The sequence below is a fragment of the Gorilla gorilla genome, chromosome Y (assembly GCF_029281585.2).
Source record: "Gorilla gorilla gorilla isolate KB3781 chromosome Y, NHGRI_mGorGor1-v2.1_pri, whole genome shotgun sequence".
In the NCBI taxonomy this organism is placed as follows: domain Eukaryota; kingdom Metazoa; phylum Chordata; class Mammalia; order Primates; family Hominidae; genus Gorilla; species Gorilla gorilla.
The window spans coordinates 41,261,306-41,266,825 of NC_073248.2; positions in this window are offsets into that span (position 1 = coordinate 41,261,306).

A 5,520-nucleotide genomic window follows, 5' to 3' on the forward strand; every position below is an offset into this window, starting at 1 on the left:
TTTAGCATGAAAGAATGTTGAATTTTGTCAAAGGACTTTTCTTCATCTGTTGAGATAATCATGTGGTTTTTCTCGTTGCTTCTGTTTATATGCTGGATTACATTTATCAATTTGCGTATGTTAAACCAGCCTTGCATCCCAGGGATGAAGCCCACTTGATCATGTTGGATAAGTTGTTCGATGTGCTGCTGGATTCAGTTTCCCAGTATTTTGGTGAGGATTTTTTCATCTCTTCATCAGAGATATTGGTCTAAAATTATCTTTTTTTGTTGTTGTGTCTCTGCCAGGCTTCAGTATCAGGATGATCCTGGCCTCATAAAATGAGTTAGGGAGGATTCCTTCTTTTTCTCTTGATTGGAATAGTTTCAGAAGGAATGGTACCAGCTCCTCCTTGTAGGTCTGGTAGAATTCGGCTGTTAATCCATCTGGTTCTGGACTTTTTTTGGTTGGAAAGCTATTAATTATTTTCTCAATCTCAGAGCCTGTTATTGGTCTATTAAGAGATTCAGGTTTTTCCTGGTTTAGACTTGGGAGGTTGTATGTGTTGAGGAATTTATCCATTTCTTCTAGATTTTCAAGTTTATTTGTGTAGAGGTGTTTATGGTATTCACTGATGGTAGTCTGTATTTCTGTGGGATCTGTGGTGATATCCCCTTTATCATTTTTTATTGTGTCTATTTGATTCTTCTCTCTTTTCTTCAGTATTTGTCTTGCTAATGGTCTATGAATTTTGGTGATGTTTGCAAAAACCAGCTCCTGGATTCATTGATTTTCGGATGGGTTTTTTGTGTCTCTATCGCCTTCAGTTCTGCTCTGATCTTAGTTATTTCTTGCCTTCTGCTAGCTTTTAAATGTGTTTGCTCTTGCTTCTCTAGTTCTTTTAATTGTGATGTTAGGGTGTCAATTTTGGATCTTTCCTGCTTTCTCTTCTGGGCATTTAGTGCTATAAATTTCCCTCTACACACTGCTTTGAATGTGTCCCAGAGATTCTGGTATGTTGTGTCTTTGTTCTCAAAGACACACCCTTGAGATGCTGTTTGTTGGTTTCAAAGAACATCTTTATTTCTGGCTTCATTTCATTATGTACACAGTAGTCATTTAGGAACAGATGGTTCAGTTTCCATGTAGTTGAGCGGTTTTGAGTGAATTTTCTAATCCCGAGTTTTAGTTTGATTGCACTGTGGTCTGAGACAGTTTTTTATAATTTCTGTTCCTTTACATTTGCTGAGGAGTCCTTTACTTCCAATTATGTGGTCAATTTTGGAATAGGTGTGGTGTGGTGCTGTAAAGAATGTATATTCTGTTGATTTGGGGTGGAGAGTTCTGTATATGTCTATTACATCGGCTTGGTGCAGAGCTGAGTTCAATCTTGGATATCCTTGTTAACTTTCTGTCTCATTGATGTGTCTAATTTTGATGGTAGGTTGTTAAATTCTCCCATTATTGTTGTGTGGGAGTCTAAGTCTCTTTGTATGTCTCTAAGGACTTGCTTTACAAATCTGGGTACTGGGTGCTTGTGTACTGGGTGCTTGTGTACTGGGTGCATATATATTTAGGATAGTTAGCTCTTCTTGTTGAATTGATCCCTTTACCATGTGTAATGGCCTTGTTTGTCTCTTTTGATCGTTGTTGGTTAAAAGTCTGTTTTACCAGAGTCTAGGCTTGCAACCCGTGTCTATTTTTGTTTTCCATTTGCTTGGTAGATCTTCCTCCATCCCTTTATTTTGAGCCTATGTATGTCTCTGTACGTTAGATGGGTTTCCTGAATAGAGCACCCTGATGGGTCTTGACTCTCTATCCAATTTGCCAGTCTGTGTCTTTTCATTGGAGCATTTAGCCCATTTACATTTAAGGCTAATATTGTTATGTGTGAATTTGGTTTTGTCATTAAGATATTAGCTGGTTATTTTACTCACTAGTTGATGCAGTTTCACCCTAGCCTCGATGGTCTTCACAATTTGGCATGTTATTGCAGTGGTTGCTACTGGTTGTTCCTTTCCACGTTTAGTGCTTCCTTCAGGAGCTCTTGTAGGGCATGCCTGGTGATGACAAAATCTCCCAGCATTTGCTTTTCTGTAAAGGATTTTATTTCTCCTTCACTTATGAGCTTAGTTTGGCTGGATATGAAATTCTGGGTAGAGAATTCTTTTCTATAAGAATGTTGAATATTGGCCCCCACTCTCTTCTGGCTTGTAGACTTTCTGCCAAGGGATCAGCTGTTAGTCTGATGGGCTTCCCTTCGTGGATAAGCTGACATTTTTCTTTGGCTGCCCTTAACATTTTTTCCTTCATTTCAACTTTGGTGAATCTGACAATTATGTGTCTTGGAGCTGCTCTTCTTGATGAGTGTCTTTGTGGTGTTCTCTGCATTTCCTGAATCTGAATTTTGGCCTGCCTTGCTAGATTGGGGAACTTCTCGTGGATAATATCCTGCAGTGCTTTCCAACTTGGTTCCATTCTCCCAATCACTTTCAGGTACACCAATCAGACGTAGATTTGGTCTTTACATATAGTCCCATATTTCTTGGAACCTTTGTTCATTTCTTTTTATTCTTTTTTCTGTGAACTTCTCTTCTCACTTCATTTCATTCATTCAATCTTCTGTCACTGATACCCTTTCTTCCAGTTGATCAAATCAGCTACTGAGGCTTGTGCATTCATCAGGTTTTTCTTGTTCCTTGGTTTTCAGCTCCATCACATCCTTTAAGGACTTCTCTGCATTGGTTATTCTACGTAGCCATTCATTTATTTTTTTTTCAAGGTTTTCAACTTCTTTGCCATGGGTTCGATCTTCCTCCTTTAGCTCAGAGTAGTTCGAACATCTGAAGCCTTTTTCTCTGAAATAGTCAAAGTCATTCTCCATCCAGCTTTGTTCCATTGCTGGTAAGGAGCTGTGTTCCTTTGGAGGAGGAGAGGTGCTCTGAGTTTTAGAGCGTCCAGTTTTTCTGCTCTATTATTTCCCCATCGTTCTGTTTTTATCTATCTTTGGTCTTTGGTGATGGTGACATACAGATGGGGTTTTGGTGTGGATGTCCTTTCTGTTTGTTAGTTTTCCTTCTAACAGTCAAGACCCTCAGCTGCATGTCCACTGCAGACCCTGTTTTCCTGGGTATCAGCAGCGGAGGCTGCAGAACAGTGGATATTGGTGAACAGCAACTGGTGCTGCCTGATCATTCCTCTGCCATTTTTGTCTCAGGGGAGTACCTGGCCATGTGAGGTGTCAGTCTGCCCCTACTGATGGGTGCCTCCCAGTTAGGCTACCTGGGGGCCAGGGACCCACTTGAGGAGGCAGTCTGTCTGTTCTCAGATATCCATCTGCGTGCTGGGAGAACCACTACACTCTTCAAAGCTGTCAGACAGGGACATTTAAGTCTGCAGAGGTTTCTGCTGCCTTTTGTTTGGCTGTGCCCTGCCCCCACAGGTGGAGTCTACAGAAGCTGGCAGGCTTCCTTGAGCTGTGGTGGGCTCCACAGAGTTCGAACTTCCCAGCTGCTTCATTTACCTACTCAAGCCTTGGCAATGGTGGACGCCCCTCTCCCAGCCATGCTGCCGCCTTGCAGTTTGATCTCAGATTGCTGTGCTAGCAATGAGTGAGGTTCCATCAGTGTAGGACCCCCTGATGCAGGCACGGGATATCATCTTCTGGTGTGCCATTTGCTAAGACCATTGGAAAAGCACAGTACTAGGGTGAGAGTGACCTGATTTTCCAGGTGCCCCTTTCTTTGACTAGGAAAAGGAATTCCCTGACCCCTTTTGCTTCCCGGGTGAGGTGATGCCTCACCTTGCTTCAGGTCACAATTGATGCACTGCACCCACTGTCCTGCCCCACTTCCCAGCACTCCCAGTGAGATGAACCTGGTACCTCAGTTGGAAATGGAGAAGTCACCCATCTTCTTCCTTCAGGTTTTGAGCTGATCACTATCCCTAGGATACAATCAAAAAACATTATTTGAATAAATATTAAAACTATAAACCTTCTTTTAATATGTCAGCTTGTTTGATGGTGATGCCATAAACTAATTCCATAAAAAAAATCCTGACCTATATGCACAATACACATGTGCGTATGTGTTTCAGTGGTCCATATGCATCTATGAAAAAAAAAAAACCTTTAAAGTACTTATTTTCCTATTTACTTACTTCCAAGGCTCTAGAACATATATCAGAGTAATTATTTAACAAACGGTTACCAATTAGTAAATACTCTTCATTTCTTTAAAAACAAAGGTGTATTATGTCTTCTTAAAAAATGACAATTTAGACTTTCAGAAATATTTAGTAAATAGTGGTTCTGCAATCATTGTAAAATGTACCCATCAAATTCAGGTTTAAATTTAAGTAATCTATAAAGCTTAACTCCCTTAGTGAAAAAGCTGTTACAGGTAATAATAGTGATAGTAACAGTAATAATAATAAAACAGTGCCAGCACTTTGAAAAATCAGGTCAGTCACAGATTTCAATAAATATTCCTCTTTCACTACAAATTTTAGCTGAACAACTTTGTTTCTACAAATAACGCCAGCTTCTGTGCACAACTTAATGTCTGTCAATGCCTCAATTTCACACTTTCTGCATTGTTCCAAGAATGTGTCTAAACAGCAGAGCTCTCCCTTAGTATATTAAGCAAACAACATTAAACTTGCCTTTTCCTTTTAGGTGTTCAATGGCATTTTATTAACCTTGGAGAAAAAGCAAGCCCAATATGGGTAGGAGTTCTGCCTCATGGAAAAGGCCCTAGCATCAGCAACAGAGCCTACATCTCAGGCACTAAGTTGGAGCTAAGGAAACGGTGTATATTTGGATAATTACCATGTTGCTGCTACTTGCTAATGTTCTGAAACAAATTTTTGATTGAAATGAAAAAGATTTTCCACTGTAGAAATTCACCTCCTTTTGGATTTATCTTAACATTTTCAGAAATTGTTCCTATTACATCAGTTTCCTCATTCATTGATTTTTATTTTCTCTTATTGTCTAATATGCATTTTTTGTGAATGCATACTTTTATTATGTTGGCAAAGAACTAATAATTCTGATTAAAGCTGTCCACTATGCAAACTTCTATCAAATAATTTTTTTAAAAGTAGGAGATACTTGAATATTGGTTCTACTGAACAACTTTAGCAAAATTGAAAATCCTATAACCCCAGCTATAATCCTTGCAAACTTTGTTTCCATTTGACTCACTTATTGTAATATCCCAGGATCATTCATGACTATACTATGACTAGGATCATTCATGACTGTATTATGGATACACATTGTGCCTTCTGAATGCACAATGTGTATCCATAATATAGTGTGCCAATGCACCTGTATGCATATGTATTATTTATGCCTTTCAACTGTGTGAAAGATTAGCTCCATTCCCAAATACCATTCATTGAGATTTCTCCCTTGGTACCTCCAAAACAGAGGCTGACTAGGGTTTTATTTTTTCACATTCATGTTTTACAAAAATATTGAAAAAGTAATTGGAAGGAAAAGCAGAGAAATAGAAAACATATCATTTAGTTTCT